Source organism: Octopus bimaculoides, chromosome 10 (genome assembly GCF_046866305.1).
Source record: "Octopus bimaculoides isolate indiv1 chromosome 10, ASM4686630v1, whole genome shotgun sequence".
NCBI classification, from domain to species: Eukaryota; Metazoa; Mollusca; class Cephalopoda; order Octopoda; family Octopodidae; genus Octopus; species Octopus bimaculoides.
Genome location: NC_142937.1, coordinates 82,910,672 through 82,925,272, shown reverse-complemented (window position 1 = coordinate 82,925,272; position 14,601 = coordinate 82,910,672). Strand labels below are relative to the sequence as shown.

At 33.1% G+C, this 14,601-nt stretch overlaps 1 protein-coding gene and 1 long non-coding RNA gene across 27 annotated transcripts in view; one reads left to right on the top strand and one right to left on the bottom strand.

Annotated features, from left to right (window-relative positions):
• Nucleotides 1–13,935, top strand: part of LOC149133794 (uncharacterized) — a 14,020-nt gene extending 85 nt beyond the window's left edge. The window contains exons 1-2 of the long non-coding RNA XR_016243468.1: nucleotides 1–231; nucleotides 13,713–13,935. The exon at nucleotides 1–231 is cut by the window's left edge and continues 85 nt beyond it. This is a non-coding gene — a long non-coding RNA (uncharacterized LOC149133794). The remainder of the gene's footprint in view (nucleotides 232–13,712) is intronic.
• Nucleotides 1–14,601, bottom strand: part of LOC106871599 (tyrosine-protein phosphatase Lar) — a 591,306-nt gene that overhangs the window by 294,630 nt on the left and 282,075 nt on the right. For 6 of the 26 annotated variants that reach the window (XM_089358876.1, XM_089358859.1, XM_089358865.1 and 3 more), the window contains exon 3: nucleotides 4,083–4,368. The exons of the other annotated variants lie outside the window; for them this stretch is intronic. The gene's annotated coding sequence lies outside the window, so the exon portion shown is untranslated. The remainder of the gene's footprint in view (nucleotides 1–4,082; nucleotides 4,369–14,601) is intronic. 26 annotated transcript variants of the gene reach the window in all.

The following is a 14,601-nucleotide window of genomic DNA, read 5'->3' as shown; positions in this document are numbered from 1 at the left end:
AGAGTGGGGGATAAGAAGGAGAGAAAATAGAGAGGAAGGAGTGGGAAAGCGGGAGAGAAAAAAAGAGAGAGAATAGAAAATAAGAAAAGGAGAGTAGGTATAAACAGAAAGAGATGGTGAGAAACTAAAAATGCATCTTTGTAACGAGGGTTGGCAATCGCTTTGGAAATGTGTTTGGTTGTTTAGTTAGGTCTTAGGTCACTAATTTTTGAGGATCGTTGCATTTTACAGGTAGGAGCTGTTGATTTTTTTTTTTTTTTGTGTGTGTTAGAGACTTTTAGGTATTTGTTTTTACTTCAGCGTTAATACACAGTGCTTGAAAAGGGGCCCCCTTCCCTACGAAACAAGATTTTATTTCAGTTTTCTTTTTAAAAGACAATTGTTATCTTATCGTCATTTTTTCTTTGATAAAAGTGAAAATGAAATGATATATATACATATATACACATTATATTTTAAAGCAAAAAGAAAAAAAATTATCATAAAGATTTCTAAATGTCTGCATTATATATAATATCTGAATATTTGACAACAAACTTATATTTATAAACAGAAAGAAAGACAAAATAAAGCAATATTTTCTGGGTTCATTGTACAAGATAACAAATAAACTGTTACACATGGATATATAAATAGTAAGGAAAAAAACCCACTAAAAAAAAGAGCCTGTATGTATATATATTCGTGATAGCAAGCAACATTAGCAGCAAATATTTTATATTTAATACAATAATTTATTATCGAAGTTTTTGCTTTGTATTTTTATTTACTTGTTTATTAGATATATTTCTGTATTTTCATTAAAAACTAGAAAATACTTTTCATATCTGCTATTGTTGACTTTTTTCTATAAACGTGTTTTACAATTTGATAGCAATATGAACAGGTGGAAGTTTAAAAGGCGTTACTGTATGAGATACATTCAGGGTACATGGGAAAATTGCTTTTGTAGTTGCAGCAAAACTTTCAGAACCTAATATATTTTATCGATTTTTATTTTCAAAATTTGTTTTTGTTTCATATTTTTAATATCCCACCTTTTTTTAATGAAATCACACACACACATATATAGTGTGGTGAGTGTGGGTGTATTTATCTAATCAATTGTTATCATGTCAAATAGGACCTAAGAACAATTTTTACTGCGCCGATTAACAAACAACTCTATACACACGCAAATCTGTATACATACATACACGCACGCACGCACTCAAAATGTATATGTATTTATCTATGTACGTGGATATGAACGATAATCAGTCTACGTGCAAGTGATCAGATTTATGTAAAATGCGTGTGTGCTTGCGCGCGCGCGTGCGTTCCACTATTCAACTCAGGGACATGGAAGTTAATGGGTGTGTGCGAGCGTGTGTTTCACTTTCCAGCTCCCTCACGGACTTGAATGACAAATGTCGGCTCCAACCGGACAGGAAAAAAAAGTAAAGAAGTAAAAATTCTTTACTTAAATTGCCGAACAATCAGCTGTTGATTTTGACATTTTTGCGACTTTAATCGAAAGAACGCCAGCATCTTTCTGACATAGGACAAGGAAATCTCAATGTATACGTGTGACATGCACGCACGCATCTTGATTTTGGTATAGGTACACCTTGTCCCTGCGTGTTGCTAAAGACAACTAAAAGGATTGGCGACTGTAAGGGCATCATCCTGTCACATACTGCTTCGGGAAACCTGTCCAACACATGCCAACATGGAAATGCGCACGAAAAATGATGAATAACACACTTATATATATATACATCTGAATACATGCATGTATATATATGTATGTGTGTACATTTATGTGTTTGAATTTGAATGCACAGAGATGTGTCTGTGCGCAAATTAGACTTCATCATCATCATCTAACGTCTGCCTTCCATGCTGGCATGGGTAGGAGAGTATGTGTATATATATATATATATATATATATATATATGTAAAAAATTTCAAAAACTTTTTCTTACCCTGATATGATATAATATGCTATATATATATATATATATATATATATATATATATATATATATATGTATATATATATATGGAAGTATGCATGATAGATAGATAGGTAGATAAAGTTTAATAAAACAAAAAGGAGATATAGAATTCGATACATAAGTATAAACAAATTATTTTTTATTGGTAGAAAGTTACAAAATCACTCAAGATTTCTGAGTCACTTTTGTAACTTTCTGTTTTACTTTGTATATTTCAGAATCATTCATAGGCACATATATTGGATAACTAAGTCAACAAAGGGAAGAGGCCAACAGTTGGCCTCCTATTAATGGCATTCCTTATTGTGTCTGTAACCAGTACACTAAACTGTCAAATGGTTCCAGACTATATAGCTGTGACAAGGTACTGCAGTGCAGATGCAACTTGCTGCTGCTGACAGTGGCAGCACTCTAAATTGATGAGTATTTCATGAGCATGCAGCACCAAGCTCAACTGTTTGGATGCTTCTACATGAGAGTTGTTTGACCTGCTAGAAATAACAGCTAAACTGCCATCAAATAGCATCTCGACTTTAAAATGTAAAAAAATTGGATCATAAAAAGTTCAGCATTAGATACCGAAAAGAAAAAGTAGCCTCAGTTGGATTGCCTCTGACCTGGGGCTAAAGAACAACAAATGTTTGTGTGAACCAAGAAAAGCAATTGTAAAAGTTAACAAGCCACTCTCTCCCCTTCTCCACATGGATGGTATGCATATTTCAGTAAAAGACCAATATAACCAAATGGTGAAGTTTGTTTCACGACCATGAGCTTCTGGACATGATCCCATTGCATGTCATCTTTGGCAAAGTCTTTTTCTATATGCTCAAGTTGACCCAAACTGTGCTAGTGAATCTGAGCAGACAGAAACCGTATAGCAGCTCAAGTGAGTCGAAAAGTACCTTGTTGCATTGAGTCATGCTGATTTTAGTTGGGAATTTTGTTAATGGAGTGCCCCTGGACTGGCTCTTGAGCGGGTGGCACATAAAATACACCATTTTGAGCGTGGCCGTTGCCAGTACCGCCTGACTGGCCTTCGTGCGGGTGGCACGTAAAAGCACCCACTACACTCTCTGAGTGGTTGGCTTTAGGAAGGGCATCCAGCTGTAGAAACTCTGCCAAATCAGATTGGAGCCTGGTGTAGCCATCTGGTTTCACCAGTCCTCAGTCAAATCGTCCAACCCATGCTAGCATGGAAAGCGGACGTTAAACAACGATGATGATGTACTTATGCCTGTGGTTTAGGAGCAGGAAATTCATATAATTGAACAACTGAATCCTCATTGCCAATGAAGATCCACACCATACATATCATCATCATTTCATACCTGTTTTCTATGCTGGCATGGTTCAGATAGGTTGCCACAGTCAGAGTTAGCATTTGTTCAGGGAATATTGCTCACTTAGAAGAGTTTGAAGATCACATTTCATTCATGGCCTGGTTTCTATGGTTGGATGCCCTTTCTTCTACCAACAACTTTACAGCGTATATATACATACACACACACATATATATAAATACATACTCATATATATTCATAAACATTCACACACATACATATGTAAATAGCTAGATAGCAAACCAGATATAGTCCACTCTCCCAGAGGATATTTTTCACTCGACAACAAAGGCTACAACAATAATGGTGTCTACAAATGTGTCTAAATCTTGCAGTGATTTTGTTCACTTATTTCTGACCTTAACCAAGTTCTTGAAAATTCTTGTAAATTTTGTAGTTGTCTTAACTCTTGCTTTTGTATAAATAAATAAATAACTAGTGATTATCATAATAGGGGATAATTAGTTTGATGAGCTAATGAGTTCTTATTGTAAATTAGTTTAGTTTGCTCATTAGTATGGTAGATTATCTATTGTTCAAGTTAACTTATATAAAATGTATTAGAATAAAAAACACTTGTGGACAATCAGCAAGCTAGCCAAACAAGCTCTGTACTGGTCTCTAAAGTGCATCAAGTACTTATTTTAACTGTAAAATGTGTACTTTGGTAGAACTTCAGCCCATAGTTTCCAAATAAATGTTTGAAATTCAATTATTCAAGACTGATCAATCAATGACCTACCATACACACTTGGGATGAAATTTTCAGTACGTTGTTGTTGTTTAACCCCAGGTCACTCTTGATCCAGCTGATAAACCTCGGATCAAAGTAGTTCCAGTATACTGAAGACAATATGTAATATATCCTTTTTTTTTTTTTTTATTCAAAACAGTATGGTGTGACTTAAGGGAGATTTAGCTGTTGTTTTGTAGCAATCATTAACTTGAAATTTTCAGTATTGAAAGGATGTTTGGTTTATAGATTGGTTCAACTCAATATCCAAACAAATTGTGGTTGAAGATTCAGACTGAAAGTATGCAAGAAGAAAATAATTGTCTTTAAACTATTTAACAGACGATATTCTATCAAATTAAAGTCTATTTATTCTCTACAGAAGGGTTCCATCCAAAACATACTCTTCTCCACATGGTACACTGTTGATATCAATATTTTGAACTTCATTGAAATGGAAACTATTTGCTTAAGTGTTTCAAACATTATACAAACAATTGCTGTTGTTGTATAACCCCCATGTCAGCCCTGATCAAAGGCATTCTAGCCTTGATTTTCTATCCTTTTGTTTATCTATGACTACATTGTCCAATGTAGCTTTCTTTATATAAGACAGTAGGATCTTAGAAGATGATTTTATAAACTAGCATATATAGTTGGTCTTTATTGCTAGAATATAAGAATGCATTCTATAATAGTTACTGATGGGGATAATTATAAGATTTAGTATGGTGGACCTCATGAGCAGAATGACATAGAACCAAAATATATGAGAAGATGCTAAATTGCTGAACGTATACCAGATTAATTGGACTGAATATTAAATCAACAGTAATGATGGTGATGAATTAGACATATAAAAAATGATGAAGGATATAAGAGCTAATCATCATCATCATCATCATCGTTTAACGTCCGCCTTCCATGCTAGCATGGGTTGGACGATTTGACTGAGGACTGGTGAAACCGGATGGCAACACCAGGCTCCAATCTAATTTGGCAGTGTTTCTACAGCTGGATGCCCTTCCTAACGCCAACCACTCAGAGAGTGTAGAATAGATACCCAGACTACTACTACTGAGGCAGACACTAATCTCAAGTCACTACCATCATGTTAGAGTTTACAGTATCTTCTAATACTTTGCCTTCAATTTGCTGGTATGAGTATTCATTGACCAAAATGAGTCTTGTAAATAGTTTGTTTCACTGATTGTTGCTAAGCCTAAGGTTAACCATAATCAGGTATACTTATGATCAAAAGCATTCAAACCATGGACGCCCCATCTTTTTGGAGACATGTATTTCATCTATTTTTTCCAACCAATAGGGTGTGATTTTAAGGAAGATTTTGCTGCTATTTAAGGCAGGTTGAGTGACCATGTAAAGGTAACTTCAACTGAAATCTGTGTGTGAGAGGAAGTATCTTTGTCTTGACATTATGTGATGCTTGTAATTGAGTATCACCATAATACAAGCAGGTGAAATATTACCTTGTGAGTGGATTTGGTAGATGGAAAGTGAAAAAAAAGCTCATTGTGTGTGTGTGTGTACTCTGTCTTGACATTAAGTGATGATTGTAAAGAATCTTGTACAAGTGATGCTAAGATTTTAATGTCCTTTGAAGACCAAAACTACTGGCAGCACCGGGAATTTTCAACTTTTCTCAAGATGATGAAAGTACTACTGTGTGGCCATTCCATCTGCTATCCTTCAAATTACACATTACTATCTTTGAAAAGGAAAAATATAACCCATGGTACTCAGTGGTTGAAAAAAAATAAAAGGTGGGAGTAATAATGATTGGAATGCTTTAGATCTTCGGAATCAGAGCTGACTTAGGGCTAAACAACTATTCGAATTACAAATATTTACAATGAATTAAAAAGTATTACATGAATTTCAAAATTTGACTCCTGCAGCTCATTTTCTTGTTAAACTCTACTTCAACCCTAATTGGGTAAACTAATGTTTATAAACATGTAGGAAATGACCAATTGTCTTGTTTAAACAGTTAATCTTGAACTACATCATTGTTTTAAAGAATGGTGGATGTTTTGATGGAAATTTGGCTGTTATATAGAAACCATTGAATGATCCTGTAAAGGCTTCATAGAGTTCTATCAACTGCTCTATACCTAAAAAGCCTTAACTGGAGTAGACTCAATTTGCAAGAAATAGCTATCTCATTTTCTTAAAACTCACTGTCTCAACTTCTTTAGAATGGACACATTTGATGTATGTGTGCAAAAATAATAATAGTATTGGATGGTCATGGCTGGATAACCTTTGATCACATGTCTGCTTGATCAGGTTTGACCTGCAGCTAAAACTATATTAACAATATTTTCAATTTAATAAAATAAAAATGTTTTGACAAGTGTACATATTGAGCTGAACATTTTAAATTTATACAACATCATTTATAAAAAAATAAGTTACAAAATAAAAAATAAAAAATATGCTTTGGTTTTTAAAGCATTTTCATAATGAAATTTATTCATGCATAGAAGATATTATTGATCTGGAAATATCAGCATAGGAGTGAAAGAAACATATCTAATAAAGTGAAAGTATATTTCAAATGGCTGTTATTAAACATATGGAGATATCTATTTTTTTATGTCTATTTTATTCATTTAAAAATTGTCAGTAACTGAATATTTTACCCAAAAGATAAAAGACAAAAATTATACTAAAATATCGAAATATATTGGAATAAGAACTCGAAAAAAAATCATGGCTTTTTTACACAAGTAAGTACACACATTAATCCTGATTGTAATATCTGTATTACAGATATTATTATATTTTGGTAGAGTCCTACTGACTAATTTGTTAAGCAGATACATTACTGAATTTATTATTTCATTTTTGCACTGACTATAGGGATCTCTTGGCAGATATTGACAACCTATTGATTATGCTCACATGATATATACACAAATTAACCTGCTAGAGATTACAGTCAAATAACCCTCAAATTATCACTTAAAAAAGGAAAAGGACACATTGGATCATAGAATTCTGAAGAGACACTGTCTAAAAAAAAAAGATCAGATAGTCATGGCTGTGACTGCTTTTGATCATTGGTTTTACTCTATCAAGATTAACCAGAAGATGGATAACTACTCAGCTAGACACATAACTTGAATATAGACATATGTTCTTCTCTCTATCAAAGGATGTGTTTTGGTATGTCAATTTCCTAGAACTTGTCATTACTGGGAAATCAGAAATATAAAACAAAATAATTTAAGATTTTTTTTTCTATTTTACCTCCATTGTTTCAGACATTAGAAAGCAAGAATCATGAATATAGAAATTTATTCCATTAAAAGAACATGGATACTTGTATAGAAAGCCCCAAAGATTTATGGAAAAAAAAAAGTTTCCTGACTGCTAAAAAATATTTCACTAAGATTGATAATTTTATCTCAAGAAGCACATATTGTTGATAATGTTGTCGCCCAAACTTCATTACAACTGTACAACAAAAAACCTACCATAGAAAGGGTTCTTTCTACTTTGATGGAATTTGGAGGAATAGTATTTAGGGAAAGAAACATTTCAGTAGATCAACATTTCTGTATCCAGTAATTCCAAGCATCTTCATCTCTGGGATCATAAGTTGATTTGAAGTTCTCTTGTGTTGTTGTTGTTGTTGTTTTTTTTTGTTTTTGTTTTTTTATTATACAGCTTTGTTAACTTCAACATTGAATATCTGTAATAAGGGAGTTTCTTTTGATGGAGTGGGTGCTTCAGTTATAAATAAGGGATTCTTCTGATAAACTGATGATCATTCTTTGCAATATTTTGCAGGAAAATTTCTAATGGCAAAATGTAAAATGAATAAAGTGCATCCAAAATTGATAAGAAAAGTAATTAAATATTTCATTACTCTAATCAAATTTTTATCCCTTTGTTGTTCAGTTCTTTTCTTAAGATATTCTCTGAGCATGAGGAACATGGAAGTATTCTATTGACTGAATATTTCCAGAATAAAAACAAGTATGCTTTTCTTGAGAGAAAGGTAACATCTTCCCAATCTAGTTTTCTTTTTTTTTTTTTAAGTCCCAATATTAATTGTTACTAGGACTGCTTCAACAATGTGGATAAGCATTAATTTATCTGAAAAGTCATATTGATCACAACTTATAGGTTCTAAGGAAGAAGAACCATTCTGACATTGTAAATAAACTATATAAAATATTATGCATTAATTGCAACTTTCTGAAGTATTTGTAGGTTTCATTTTATAGGTCTTTGAAAATTTTTGTTAGAGACCTACAAAATGAACTGACAATTGTTCTTGCATTTCAACAACATTGCCAATGGTTGATGGTGACTTCTGCAGTTGATATTATTTCACTAAGTTCAATTGTTGCAAAGGTCATGTTTTAAAGTAGTTTCATTGCATGCAATTTGATTCAGTTTCCTTAGAAAGAATATCACAAACAGCCAAATGAAGTCCAAATAACATAATTGATGCGTGCAGTTAATATCCTAACCAAATTTAACCATGGCATTTTCTCTATCAGTTATCATTAAAGGAATTTTTTTCTCAAACCAAGTTTGAATTCAGTAAGCTTTGTTTCTAAAAGTTTAATAGTTTTTTCAACAAGTGAAGTTTTATAAATTCTTATTCTTAAATTCCACAATTTACCAGATCAGTGTACATTTATATTCAAACATCCATGATTACACAAAATATATGTATATAACTAAAGATATACTGACTTTTCCAGAATTACTCCTTCTTTTAGTTATTTCACTAATCATTACATGTGAACCATTCTTCGATAAAAACCAAACTTTTATTTGTAAGTTTCCCTAATAAAAGCACTTTCAATTAGGGAGGTTATTTTTCTGAAGGTCTATTCAGAAAAATTCTATTCTGGGGTTATTTTTCTGCTTTTTAAAAGAGGTTCAACTATTTCAAGTGTACTAGTTTCTGAGAGCATTTTGTGAAAGATTTTTAAATAACATAAAAAGCCAATACTTGAACCATCTGAGCATTTGAGACAATTTTGTAATTTATAATTGGATTTTAGATATTACAGTCAGAAACTCATGGGTGATAGAATACAATCTTGGGAATTTTTTATTACATTTTCTACTCCCATCAACTGAATTTATTCTACACTTCATCATTTTCTTTACATAGCAAACTTTATCCAGAACAACTACAGTAGCCAACTGTTCATTATTATCTTCTACTACCATATAAAACAATCATAATTTTACATTGTTTTATTCTTGTATGACGGCATGGATTTGATGAGAGTAATGCACTTGATATTTTTATTTTACCAGTGCTAACCACTATTATTCTATTTAACCCTTGCTACAAAGATTCAAATCATTCTTCCTTATTATTATTATCATTATTATTATAGTATTATATGTGCATTTAAAACATAATCTCAGTTCATACCATTTTCCGATGACTTACATGTAGAGCTGACTGAAGTGAATTATGATTCAGTTATTTATTCATGCAGCAAAAGCTTGAAGAGAAGGTGAAGCTAATTAGTAAAGGTAGAGATTTCATCTCTTTCAGATGATGCTGAACTGTAAACTACATGACACAGCTAAGAGTAGTCATTAACTAAACAACGAGACATAATTAACATGTCTAAGCATGACATTTTATCATCTCCAATGACTGCCTCCATAGTTCACCTTCAGTTGCACAGTTAAATCTCTTACTCACTTAAGAACTGCCTCAACTCCACAACTTTTCATGTCGCTGCTTCTGTAACTTCAAAGTTTTATGCCTAATTAAGAAATCATGTATTTACAAATCTGTCAATTCCTAAGTCCTAACAACTCATCAAATTAACATGTGTTCTAACTTGATTTTTGTATTTTTTTCTGTGAAGATTTGTCCTCTTCATCATACACAGCCATAGTTTTAGCATACAGCACACAGTCTGTTGAATCCAAAGCTTCTATTGTTTGATGATGCAGTCAAGCTACTGAAGTGTTTTACATGATTTCAGTCAACACTTTCCAAGAATCACAATATTTTCTCTTAGCCAAAGTCATGCCAGCATGGAAGACAGATGTTAAATGATGATGATGATAATGAGGAGTTTATTTAGCTCAATCTAGCTAGCTGTAAAATTAATATCACTTTGAAGACATAGCTGTGTGGTTAAAAAGTTTGCTTTTTAACCATGTGGTTTTGAGTTAAGTCCTACTGCTTAGTATTTTGAACAAGTGTCTTCTGTAACTCTGGGCTAATCAATGCCTTGTGAATGAATTTAATAAACAAAATCTGTATGAAGACCATTGTGTATATGCATACTTATGCACACACACACATGCATATATATATATATATCTGCATATATATATTATGTGTGTATGTGTATATAGATATATAGGGGTGGGTGCCTTTGAACATTTTTGTTTTGAATGCTGCTAATGAAAAGGATGTGTGCTACAAGTGATAAAGTCTTTTGTGATTTGCCTTTCAACAAGTTGTCCAGTGTACTTTCAAGTACATGTGGAATAGGACATCCCTTGCTTTAAAAATCAGGTAAGAATTAACAACAAAAAGGGCACCTCAATAATATATATTTATCTAACCCATGCTAGGATGAAAAAACAGAAAAATGAACAAACCATGCCAACAAAAAGACTTCTATATGGTGATTTAAACTGTTACAAATATCAAAAAAGTTCTCCCTCAAATAATAACCCTATCATTCTTAAAAAGGTGAAGATACTTTGGCTAATATAGTCTGGGTTACAGAGGAGTATAAAGGTGGAACAGTTAAGTTCAGAGTGCTTTCATCATAGTTCTCAATCAGTTAATACTTAGGGGTTAAATAATTCTTTTATGACATATGTATGAATATTTCTTCTCTATTAGAATTTAAAACAATAAAAATTAAAACTTAAGATGTATCAACCGATTCATTATTTTGTCATTCAGTCCATGCACTTTGTTAAGTTCTGAAGCCACGTTTAACTTTACATACTAACATATGCTTGTGATAAGCTTTCACTAAATAATACCTCTCCATTATATTTACAATGATACAAAATCCTATTTATTTACTTTATAATGTCATAAATCATTTCAATATTTTAAAATAAAATTAGCCTTTCTTTGAAGCCAATTAATCTGTTAATTAGAAACCTTTAGACTCAAGCAATATTTCAAAGTTGTGACAAAATATTACTTCTTTATGACTCCTTATGATGATGTAAACTGTGAAAACTTTTACTAACAATTTATACAAAACAGAATGCCTTTTCACGGGGCTTAACTGATAAAAATCTTTTTTCCCAAAGGCATCAATATACCTATATAACGCTCAGATGAGACCCACATTGGAGTGCTGCAGCTACACACACAGACATCCTTGACTGCATCCAAAGAAAAACTACACCTAACTGATAGACATGAAGCCACTTACCAACAGTCAACCTCTGGCTCACAGACACTTTCTTCTCTTTCTGCCTTTTCTGACTGACTACTACAATAGCCACTGCTTCTCAGGAATAAGTGGTTACAGGCTATCTGCATCAAGCATTCCCAACATACTCATATTTCTCTACTCTTCACCCATATTGTGTCCACATTTTCCACTACCACCAGGCTTCACACTAACAACAGTACCCATACCTTTATTCCCCGGACATTGGCCCCTTCCCCTGAAATTTCATCAGTACAGTCATTGACTTACAAGTTTTCAAGAGGAGTATTATCCACATAAATTTCACTGATCTGAGAAGACTAACAGCATTCCCTACATAAAATCAATAACAGAATTCAATTTTTTTGCATTGATCCTAATACATAGATATATGATAAAGGAATTCCAACCATTATCAACTGGCTTTTTTTATTCACACAGTAAGTCTTGGACTATATTATGTTATTTCCTTCTTGTAAGCTATGATTTGAGGGAATTTGGTTGCTATATCTGGCTGCTTATGTGATATCATACAGTCTTCCTGATTGACATTAGACAACAGCACTTGTATGTGATGTGCATATATGTGTGTGTGTGTGACAAGTAAGGATTTTCAAAACCTATCCCTTACATTTTATACAACTTATCTCATCCAGAATTCATTTTAATTTCAGCAAGAAATCAATAAATATTAGAATATTACAATAACATGTAAGCAGTGTGGCATGAAATCTGTTGTATGGTTCTAGTTATCACAGACACACATGCATATGATCTCAGACACAACTATACATAGATACATACACCATAACAATTGTTTGACTGGGTTCCAAAAGTTGGGAATAGATGCCAAAAGGGCAATTCTATATATCCCAATGGCACTATTCCAGATATTAAAGTGATGATGCTACAGCATTGACCAACACTTGACCAAATTCATTTTCTTCACCAAAGATATATATGTCTGAAAATATTTCAAAGGATGACTGAATAAACAGTCTGTTATCTTTATATATTGTTTATATGATAACAGATTGCTTATTCAGTCATCCTAGTTCTTTATTTCCTCTAAAATGCCTAGCCATAGGAGGCAGGGTAGCAACCATGATCCTTTTTGAGAGCCTCCAAAACTGATGAAAAAGGAAGAGGTTAACTTCAAACTGGAGATCTGACCCAGATACTTTCAACAGAATGTATACACCATGATAAAGGCACCCAAAAACTGGGGGTGATGTGTGAAACTGGGCACCAGATTAATCCTACCAACAAATGAAGATATGTTTGGTATATTTTTGTACTTTTTTATATTTTGGAGGTTTAGTAGTATAACAATCTGTACAAAAGATTTATCTCGTAAATATTAGGTTTTCACTATATTCCTGTTGGTACATAGGTGATAAAAACATTTTCATGGCAGTCAATCCAGCGAGGAGAGGCATTGACTCCATGGCATTTATTGGTCCTCACAATTGGTTAAACTGATGATACATTCAATGATATCTACACCAAACATTTCCAAATGAATATCTGTAAGAAAAAAAAAACAATCGGCAGTGGGGGTGGCCAGAATGGATGTGAGTAAACCCTCACCCCAACAGATCAAGAGGTAGGATAAACCGAGCAATGTATTAGGCCTTAAACATTGACAAGAGAGAAGTTATGTATCAAAGAAGGAAATGACTGTATTGTTTTTTATTTCATTTTCTTATTTTTACTGTTGCTGCTAAATGGTATTCCTGCCTGTCATCACGTAAACACCCTTTGCTATCACCATATACACACTATCAGTTATTGTAATATAAGCACCCTCTATTGCAGATTAAAACAATCAGTTGTCAAGATATAAGTACTATTTCTTGTATAAACACTGCTGTCAGCATATAAGTATTTGTTATCATCACATATATACTGTCTTCACATAAACACTGTCAGTTTTATCTCCTATCTTTTATCACTAACTACTTCAAAAAATCCAAAAGAAAATGTATTTTGAAGAATAGTCAATTTTTCACTAGTTTAACAAACTTTCAACATCTTTGTGGTTGTGGTTAAACCCTAAATTTTTCAATTATTTTGGTTTCCTTTCTTTGAATTTTAATTGATAAATAACACACATACATACAAATGAGCACAGGGCACCACTGAAATCACTTTACACTTTAAAATTTGAATTACTTTTTAATTATAATCTTAATTATTTCTGTTGCAGTTCTTTAAAAATAAAATCTGGGACATTGAGAAGTGCGCACCAGTACATTGGATTAAAGATTCAACATGGAGAAGTGCCCAACTGTACATTGGATTAAAGGTGTTTTAGTACACTGCCTCAAAAGTGTTTGACTCTGCAAAGTAGTGGAGGAGGTTTACAGAATGTCATATTCCATGAGTCGTTTAATTTTCAAGAGCCAAAATAAATATATCTAAAGAGAAAATTCCTTTATCTTTTTATTAAAAAAAGTTTAAGTCTCAAAAGTAATGTGACATTTGTGTCACACTGTAAATGTGTGTGTGAGTTTGTGTATATATGGATATATATATACAGGGTATGGTGAATAAACTGTCATCTAAACTAAGCAAAAATTAAAATAACACTGACATCTCATTTTAACAGATATATTTACCAAAATTACACAAAATATCTTGGAATACTAAAGAGTAAATTTATTCAATAAAATCGTCCATTGGTTTCAACCACGAATCTCTTGCAACTCTTCTGGATGGTCTCCTTGTTTAAGTTGGTGAATGCTGCCATAATCCTTGCCCTTGTATAATCTTTAGTGTTACAAGCAGTTTTGTTGGTCTCTCGCTCAACTGTGCCCCACACATAATAATCAAGGGGTTTCAGTCTGGAGAGTTAGGTGGCCAGATGTTAGGGGTGATGTGGTCACAGAAATTGTCTGACAGCCACGACTGGGTTCTCCTACTTCTGTGGCATGGTGCAGAGTCCTGTTGCCAGACGTAGGGCCTTCCAGCAGCCACCCTCTTGACCAGGGCAGCACTACCGCCTCCAGACACTTGATGTAGGCCTCTGTGTTGAGTCTGAGGCTGTGTGGGAAGATAAATGGAGGCATAATGTTGCCATCACTAATGATCACACC